Source organism: Channa argus, chromosome 12 (assembly GCF_033026475.1).
Source record: "Channa argus isolate prfri chromosome 12, Channa argus male v1.0, whole genome shotgun sequence".
Classification (NCBI taxonomy): domain Eukaryota; kingdom Metazoa; phylum Chordata; class Actinopteri; order Anabantiformes; family Channidae; genus Channa; species Channa argus.
The window spans coordinates 13,185,203-13,195,826 of NC_090208.1; positions in this window are offsets into that span (position 1 = coordinate 13,185,203).

The following is a 10,624-nucleotide window of genomic DNA, read 5'->3' on the forward strand; positions in this document are numbered from 1 at the left end:
GCATTAGTGTTAATTCTGCTTATGCTGTGCTATATATTTACATTGTATTACAGATAATCCAAGTTTTTGCTTTGCAGTTAATCAGTACAAATGATTAACTGTGTTGTTAGATTCACAGAGGTTATATTAGTCTACTGTCTGTGCTTTGTCTTTGTGTGTTTAGATGCGCTTGGCGAATGTGGAATGCTGGTTGATCTATTTCTGTCTGTGACGTCTAAGGCCTAAGGTGTGGCTGGCATGGCAGTCAAAAATATGTTTGTGGGTGACTCAACAATGTGCGTATACATAATTTTCTGCTAGGTTACTGAAGGACAGTATCCAAGGGCGGGCCTGATGGCTCAGTGGTAGAGCACAGGGCTGGGATGCAGAAGGCCGTCTACAAAGCGTTTCAAAATGTAAACAAAAAGGCTATAAAGTCGGGCTAAATTTGGAGCCCAAACCTGTGTGTTATTAGCTAATAAACCCTAATAAATAGGCCCAAATTAATTTCTGTATCCAGAGGTCCTGGTTGGGTTGGGATTCAGAAGGTAGCGGGCTCAAATGCCACCCAATCCAGGTGTGGCCCCACCCAGCCACCAAGGGTGGTGCAGATGATGCTGGTCCAGATCTGATCTGATACATTTTACTGTAAGAAGCCTGTAATTGTCATTCAAGTACAAAGCTAAAAATAAATGCCAGAAACCTACAGATGCATGCCATTAGTGTCATGCAGTCCATTGCAATGACTAATATCTTCTAAAAGCGTAATATTTATTTTTTTCAGACACTATCAACCAGATTGATCCAGATTAGGTTTCATTGTTTCAATAAAGACAATTAATGTGTCATTTTTTTCATGCCATTTTATAAACAGAAAGCCCTTTTTTTAGCCTATAGTTTTATTATCTTCAAAATATGATGTGTTACATAAACTGGGTGCTATTAACATTATCAGGTCCTGATCATGTGTGCAGCACATGGGCTTCACCATCTGAGCCAGTCATTTCTATGCTGAGGTGCAGGTATTGTCAATACAAGACTTTTTTTATGGGTAGGATTCATTCCCATCATTAGCAAAATTGTAACAACAATATATGTTGATATCTATGATGAAATGAAACAGTATTGGTATCGGACAAACTTATATGATAAGGTATATAATTTCTTACATTATTTAGTACAGAGACACAAGTAGCCAACCACATTCACTGTTGTCAGCGACCTCCTGAGTTACAGTTGTCCCATGCTGCACAGTGCTTTTCAAAAAAGCTTTTCTGTAACATTGCTGTAGTGCGATCGTCATCTGAAACTTTAAAGGATTTTGTAGGACTCAACTTATTTTATGTAAACATCGGACCAGTTCAGTGCTCTGTTGTGTCATGCAACACTTCTGCCTCTTTGCTCATTTCCCACTCCACTTCTCCACTACTTACTAACTTACTTAATACAGACCCCAGTACTCACTGGTTTTGGCAACGACAAAGGAATCTTCACCTTAACATTAGGTTACGCTCCAGTCTAGGGTGAGGTTGTGGAGATGTTAAAATGTTAAAATGTCACATTAGGATTATGTGAAGTGGGAATGACTCAGTTGTGTGTTCCTTAGTGAGTTCCTTCGTCTTGTCAGTCCAAAGTGGGCCTCCATTTTTACTTAAATGCCCTACAGAATGTATTTTACTTTTTGTTAATGTGTGCAGAGTTCTTTTACGAGTATGAAGGTGAAACGAAGATGGCAAATGAGGCAGGTGCTTACATTGGCAACCAGCTTGTTTATCTCTAACCAGCCCTGGCTCTGGGAAAAACCTAAACAGGTATTTTAGGTAAGGAAAACAAGAACCTCTATTAGAAGTCAGAAAACCTAAGAGTTGAGTCATTTAACCACGTCAGAACATGCTTTGAAGGTCACATAAGACCACACAATATCAAACTGCTATTCCTAAAACAAGAACAGCAAGATGAGATTTGTTGTTACATTGGATCAACATACAAAATAAACCAACGCTTGAAGCTGTGGGAGAGAATATTCTCAACTGTCATAGCCACTAACTCACACACCTTAGTATTCCCTTTGGTCTTCTCTACTCTCCATCTCTGTCTCTGCCACTGTCCTAACTCTGACTTTTATATCTAGTAGACTGCATCCTGAATTGACTTCACAGGCCAAAAGAGTTGAGATGTTAAAGCCTTCATTTAACCCAGTCGAAGCACAAAACTGATCAGTTATATAATTCCATCAAATCAACTTTTAAGGAAACAACACATGCCTTGAAATGACGGTTCATTTAGTAACATCCCTTTCTCTCAACACAAACAATCCTTGGTGTTGCATGCACCATCACTACCTACAAACTGTGGTTCGGGTGATCTGTAGATATACTGTGAATACAGAACACTTTCCTAAATGCATAAGTAAATTCTTTTTGGTTGCTTTGAGAGAATGTCATGCGACTAACATATCATTTGTATAAAACTTGCTTCTTTAATTTCTTGCTTCCTCTATTACCATTTCCACACAGGACAACATCCACATACAGCAATAAGAACCTGATTTTCGGGGAGAAAGACTTCCCGTGACATTCAGCCGAGAGACTGACATAAGCAACTATCATCCTATTTCCTACAATGTGTTTGTGTCACTAAGTGTACCTGTGTTTTTTTCTGCATCGCATCATATTTCCTTCATACTACTCTGTATAAAGATATGTATTACTATTGTTATACATATCTTAAGTACCTCTACTGATATGTTGACTTTGACTACAGTTCCTGAACAATATTGTTTTTATTATTCATTTTATTGCAATTTAAATTGGGGGGGGGGATTAATTCTGCACTACACATTGAAGACTGACTAAATCAGGTGTGTTCTGTCTCGTGTTCTGTCTGGGACTGGTTTTGTGTGGGGGTTGTTATAGAATAAAGAACAATAACAATTAGTCGACAAACTCACTATGGTTAATAGAAAGACTTCTACCCCATCTGCAACAGAAATAGAAAGACTTCTACCCCATCTGCAACTTTCTGTTAAGCACACACGCTGTTGGAAAAAGCAGATAAGGAACCTGGCTATCTGAACTAATCTATGATCACTTAAGGAGAAAATAAAGTCATTTTCTTAATTAAAGCAGTCTTTAATATTAGGCTATAGGGAAAATAACTGCATAACCAAGTTGTTTTATAAACCATTTGTCGTTGCATGGAAAAGTCTCTATGTTTAATACTGATATGAGAGGCTGCAGATTAATTGTCCAGCATGATCTAAAACCAAAAGCACAAATGGTACACAAACATGACAGCAGTCCATGATTAAATAAAAAAATATTATAACAAGTCTTGGTTGTCTAATCTATATTCAATATTATATTATTCAATGGATTTAGCTTTTAACAGAAATTAAGGAATAATTTATCTGGACAAACAAAAGGGATTATTGCACATGTACAGCCTAATGTTTTAATTTACTGATGTGTCCTTATTTTAAAGTGGTTCATTTTCAACTCCAGCTGCATATCCCTGGTATATACATAATTTACATTGTTCTGTTAATAAAAGGTAAAATCATGTAGCCTACCAAGCTACTACTTTACTGATCACCAGGGGGAGCCACTACACTTTAGATGAGGGAGCAAAGTCATGCTGCAGGCTTGGGCCTGTCTTTCAAAGGGACTATTTGTGTTGCTTGTAGATCTATTTTAATCAGACAATCAAAACAACGACCTCAGTGTTTCTTCAGTTCATTCAAATGAAAGGTAACTATTCTTTGCTCTGTTTATTTAATCTTAACAGTATCAGCCATCAACTCATATCAATAAGGAAGTATTGTTTGGTCATATCTTTCGTAGGAATGCGTCAGTCACCAACCATCCGGCACTTGGATTTGCACCTACATCTATAATTCACGTAATCAGTCTTGTCACTGCATCCTGCCTGATGCTGCTGTCAAACCAGCTACAGTGTCAGTAAATTTAGGTCTGAAATCATAATTGGCCTTCTTTGGTTAGAAGGCTAAGACTTGTTAAAAAGCAATACTTTGATTGTACATTAAGAGGTGTTTAGGCTTTTTCTAATAAAAGATTTGAAAGTTACATACTGCAGCAGAATGAATTATTATTATTGTAATTACAAATCTGAAATTGTGGAGTACGAAGGCAAATGAATTATGTTGGTGGTACCACTCCGATTATGATGGACACTGGTAGAATCAACATATGTCCTACAATGTGAATTAAATTAAATTGTGAACAATCTGCTCACATTACAACGATATGGTATGGGTGGGTGGTACAAACTAAGATTATGAAACAGACTTCTCTAGCTTTTTGTTTGTGAACACGTCTTTAAATTGCTCACTATTGTCATCAAATGAGAAGATACGTGCATGTTTAAGCCTGTTTACAACAAGCCTGTTCTTCTTTTTTGCAAAATTGATTGTTTGCACTTTCAACATTGTCAGTTTATTAAAAATTAGGTTTATCCTCAATTTACTTAAAACCTGGATCTTTCTAATGTAATCAAAGTGATCATAATGCCGTTTATTTTTTCATTTTCTTCTTTTTGTAAGAGATACACTATAATTACTAAACTATGCAGCTGGACCAGAAGATTTGCACTGAAGCATTAAAGGTGTGTGTTTCAGATTCCTCCCCTGCGGCATTTAAGAGTGGGTGTGGGTCTTGTTTACAGAACTTGTAGCCTTCATTTAACGGCAAGGCAAATGTTGAACTCACATTAAAGAATTGAAACCCACATTCTAACAACATTAGAACAAAATCTTTTGCCTAATTTACTAGGCCAAAAGTTTTTATAGTAATTTTGTTATCCTGCAAAATGTATGCAAACGACTTACCATCAGATTAGTGCACATGCAATTAGTCATTTAGCAAACGCTTTTATCCAAAGCAACTTACAAGTGAGGTACAAGGCAAGAAAGAATTTAACTCAACATGCAATCTTGGTGCTAGTTGGGATTCCTATTTAATTTTTCCAACCCTTTTTGTCTACATCTTTCTGCAGCTTTGCATCTTTTGTTTGCATTTTTCCTTTGTAGTTTTTCATATCCATTCTGCAGTGGTGTGATGACCGCAGCCTCTGCCACACCCTAAATGTGTTTAGTAATGTTTTCACTTACCTTTAATTTTACTTAGAGCTTAGTTCTTTCCATTATTGAGTTTTCATGATTAAAAGGAAGCAGCATATTCTTATTTCAGTATTATGTTTATTTGTTTGACATACACAATTAGTCCATGTAGCATGCACAATTTTGTATTGTCAATACTTGGAGCAGTTCAAATTAAGTTGTATTAATTTAATGAATCTTTTTCTTGAGTTACTGTTCTGCTGGTTGTCGGCCATCCAAACAAAAGATTGGATTGAGGCCCTTATCAACTTTGAATATTTTCTACTGAACTCGGGCTGTACAAATTTGCCCTGTTTGATGCAGGGTGAGGAAAATATGGGGAAAGGGTTTATTTAGTTGTTATAGGTTATATAAAGCTGTATATGGTACATTACTTTGTTATTGCTTTTGTATATTTAAAAATCGAAGAATGTTAGTAAACTATCTATCTAGTCTGTGTTTATAATTTGCTTAGTTACAGTAATGTCTATCGCTTGTGTGTCATATTGGTTTGCCCAGCCAGTATAAATGTTGCCCATTAAGTGTCACTCAGGTAGAACTTCAGATTTCTTTGTATATATTGTGCTTTGGGTAAATAAAAACCCACTTTTCTTTGAAACTTTATTCCTGTGTCCTGTGTCTACCTGCTCGGTCCTTGAAAAGTGCTTTTGCTCTCTCTTTCTCACTTTTATCATTTGCATGTAGCCAATAAAAACCTGTTGATCATGGTTCCCAGTTTATACAGTCTAATCAACAGCTATGAGAGTGTAAAGTTTAGAGCCAGACTCAACCTGTAAATGCAAATCGTGACATATTAAAATTTAGGATCTGAGCTGCTGCTGGAAAGTGAAAGTTAATGCCCAGAGTGCAGGATACTTTGTGGTAATAATTTGTTTTTTTGGTCTTTTGTTCAGAATCAGCCGTAGTACATTTCTAAAATGTTATATGATTTCTTTATATTCTCTCTTTATTGTAAGGAGTTATTTCAAATATGCAGAGAGGAAGGTGGCTCATATCATCTTTTGCACAGCATACAGTACAATATAACCCGAGAACACCTCCTGCTGCTTGAAGTTGGTTTCTGTGTGATGTTTAGATGTTTATTAATGGAAATATTTCCATTCTTTGAAGGGTTAGGGTAGGGTTGTTAGGGACAGATGGGTAACACCCGCTGAAGACACTAGAGACAGAGAAATAACTAATTTTATTCAACCAATCTTCTTATACAAATTGTTTACTGACATGAAACTGATTTTTCAAAATTCTAATTATGTAAAGGAGGCTCTAAATGTGCAAAGAAAATTAAAATAATATTTTTAATCAAGTGACTGAGTACAATTTACAAAGGATCTAACTATAGAGAATAATGCACATTTTCAGAATCACACCTTTGACTTTCTGCTGCATGTTTTTAACTAAGTTTGTAAAAACTATTTTGTAAACATTTCGCTTATGATGGGGTTGTTGAAATCATGTTCACACCTCCCAACAACAGAATCATACTGTCAGCTGTATGTATCAATTGTGTTTTATAATATAGGATACAAACAATAATAAATCATGGTCAAGATCAATAAGTAAAAGTCTTATATTAGTAATACCTGTCACACTGTACAGAAAATAGGTTTGGATGTGAAAAAGCAAATGCAACTTTGCACCAACAGACCACCAGGACCTGACATGTTAAGTGTGTTATGTGAATCAGTAAGAACCAGTTTAAGTTTCATATAATACTTGAAAGGCCCCAGATTACTTCATGCCTTCTACATTCCATTATATTTTCTTTCCTTTCAATCAAGATTTCTCTTTGCTTTTTGACAGTTATTCTGGTTGCTTCCTCAATAACTGTATCTGTAAACAGTATCCTCTGTTACTGATCTTGTTTTGATTTTGCCTGTAGTTGGTGCTCAAAATTAACCATCTTTCTTCTCAATAAGCCTACAAACGTGTTTGTATGGAAGTAAGATTATACCTGTAATAGATGTTAATGGAATTTCTCTGTAATGTGAATATTTTCGTGTAATCTTTGTAATGACTTGAATCAGTCTGTAATATTTTAACGCTTTGGGTTTATTTAAGGCCTTGTGTTAATCACACGATTGTACATAAGAAAACAAGAAACAAGATTCATTACATATATTTAAACTGCTGCAAAATCATTGCAGTTTTAAAGAAATAGTTTGGGACTTAATGAAAACTGGTCTTAAGTAAAATGAATGCCTATAAATGATATTTATAGACATGTGAAGGATATTTATGCATACTTATACTCTGTTGCTAAAAGTTGTCCTGTTTTCTACAGTGTCCCTTTGGGTTTTCTACCGCGACTCTACAATAGTAAGTGAAAGTCACAGCGTATTGTGACTTTGTATACAATTAACCCGCTCATTTTGGAATCATCCAGAACACTGTTGCTTTGTAAAGTTTTCAGTCTTATTTTCCCTGTTTTTGTGTTATAGGCATCAGACTTTACATTAGCTTATATTTACAGAATAAAATTTAGTAAGTAAAACACTGAAAACTTATTCCATTAAAATAATTCATCTACTTGTAAATAAAATCGTTGTTCAGTAGTTTTAAAAAAACAATTGTTAATCAGAGTCCTTCCCCTGAATGATTAAAGAAGAAACATTATCAGATTCATTTTTATTTCCTTATTACATTTCTGGTGCTGCTCATGGTCAATAGAAGTTTTCATGCTTCTACCTACAAACAAAAGGATTCATGCCTGACACATCACTGATTCATTACAAGGAATTCATGGAGTATTTTTAATGGCGTGGCCTCATGGCCGTCTTTCCTTTGAACAGTGTCAGCTACCATCACAAGACATGATTGGCAAAATGAACTACTTTGAGCCATGAGGAATGCTAACATAAAAACATCTACTTTCTGTTTTGGCAGTTTTACTAACAGAAAACAAGTTGTGCTTTTCCAGAAAGGCTCAGTGATCAAACTAAAAAGGGATATTACCAAAAATAAATAATTTGCTCACACTGAAATCTTTTGATGTTACTTTTTGCAATTACTAAGCAATCACCTGTATAATGCTTATACATGATACTAAGACTACTTTACATGTACTTCATTAATAGGAAGGGAACTGACAGGTGCCATTTTTGTTTTTTTTTTCCATCCAAAAAATGCACATCACCTGAGACTTACATGACACTTCAGCAGTAACAATAGCTAAATCTGTCTCTTCAAAGATGTTATGAGGGGTAAAGGTCTGTCTGGGCTTTGGCTGGACCACTCAGAGACAGTCAGAGACCTTTCAGGAAGCCACTCTAGAATCGTCTTGTCTGTATGTTTTGTCTCATTAACTCTAAAAGTGATTTTGTCTTTATTTGTTTTGGCTGCATTAATCTGTCTATCACTTCTGACAATGCTGTCCGTCCCTGCCACTGAGAAGTTCCCCGCTGCATGATGTTGCCACCACCATGTCACCACCAGAGTCCTTTAAATGCTGTTTGAAAATGTAATCACTCTACAATAAAAGTTTAATTGATGATGTGCTACGGAGATGTTTGTCCTCCTTTAAGTTTCTCCCTTTTCTGCAGACAACCACTGTTGATCTGTAGGATCAACTGTAGGATTCCTTGTCATCTCTCTGACCAAAGTCCTTGTTGTCTGATCAATTTGTTTTAGACTCATCTCACGAAAAATTAATGCAAACAGGGTGTACCTTGCAGATTGCATTGCCACACTCTTCCTGTTTTTTTCCTGTACTGCTCAACCAGCAACTGCAGGATTGGTGGGTGACCACTCTAGTAATTATTGATTGTTTTATTGAATCGGAAAACTGCAAATTTTTTCCAATTTTCAATTTAGTTTTATTTATATAGTAACAAATCATAACAAAACATTACAAGGCACTTTACGCAGTATGATCAAGACCTTATGAAATTATAGAGAAAACCCATTAATTTTGCCTTTTCGGCATTAGAAAGTAGTTCAGAGGAAAAACTCCCTTTAACTGAAGCAACCTTCCAGTAGAACCAGGCTCACTGTGGGCAGCCATCTGCCTAGAAGGGTTGTTGTGAGTGGAAACTGGAGAGAGAAAAGAAAACAGCAACAAGAAGCATTAACAAAGAATTTGCTTCCTGTTCTTAATCTTCACATAAAGGTTATTATAGTTTCCTGAAATAAAAACTGAAAATATAAAAATGTGATATGGTAAGGTGTGATCCAAATTGTGATAAAATCAGTTGAAGGCTGGAAAATGCAAAAGCTTCCTCATTCTCAGGCTGTTGTTTTCTTTTTTATCCCTAAACACACCTTTTAAAACAACTGACTAAATGTATTAATGAAACCATTTTTACAGTGTAATATTATTATTGCTGTTGTTGCTGTAATATTCATGTACTTAAACAGCATGTAAAAAAAACACATACCTGCATGAAACATTTAGGGAAAAAGGAGGTGACAAACTGGGGACTTCAAGATTTATTTTACTGTCAGTATTTTGTAACTAAGGGGAATCTATTTTAAACTCACCTAGTACATTTGGTACATGTTAATAAACAGTGTTGCATTTGCAGGCAGATCTTGAACTGTCTAATTGTTTTAACAATGGGGCTCCATGAGGTTCTGTAACTACAGGGTAAATGATGAACATACTTGAGCAGCAAAATTGGAACATTTCTGGTATATTTTTATTTACAAATTACAATATAAGCTGCCAGGTAAAAGCATATTAGATATGACTGTTCTCAGTGAGTCCATTTGACACATATACATACACAGTGAAGAAAATCAAGGTCAGGCCTCTTTAGTTCAATGGCAATGTCAAAGGTCACAGCGACTAATATTGCCACTGTTGGACGAGGTGGGGGGGGGTCACTTTATTTCAGTATTTATGGTAAAAAAAAAAAAATTTCAATTCTGTCATTCCCTCTCACCACTTTTTATACCCAACTATGATTCCTTCACCTGTTGTCATTTTGGAATCATCCAGAACAGTGTTCCTTTGTAAAGTTTTCAGCCTTATTTTCCCTGTTTTTGTGTTATAGGCATCAGACTTTACATTAGCTTATATTTACAGAATAAAATTTAGTAAGTAAAACACTGAAAACTTAATCCATTGAAATAAAGCGCATCTACTTGTAAATAAAATCGTTGTTCAGTAGTTTTTAAAAAACAATTGTTAATCAGAGTCCTTCCCCAGAATGATTAAAGAGAAACATTATCAGATTAATTTTTATTTCCTTATTACATTTCTGGTGCTGCTCATGGTCAATAGAAGTTTTCATGCTTCTACCTACAAACAAAAGGATTCATGCCTGACACATCACTGATTCATTACAAGGAATTCATGGAGTATTTTTAATGGTGTGGCCTCATGGCCGTCTTTTATTTGAACAGTGTCAGCTACCATCACAAGACATGATTGGCAAAATGAACTACTTTGAGCCATGAGGAATGCTAACATAAAAACATCTACTTTCTGTTTTGGCAGTTTTACTAACAGAAGACAAGTTGTGCTTTTCCAGACAGGCTCAGTGATCAAACTAAAAAGGGATATTACCA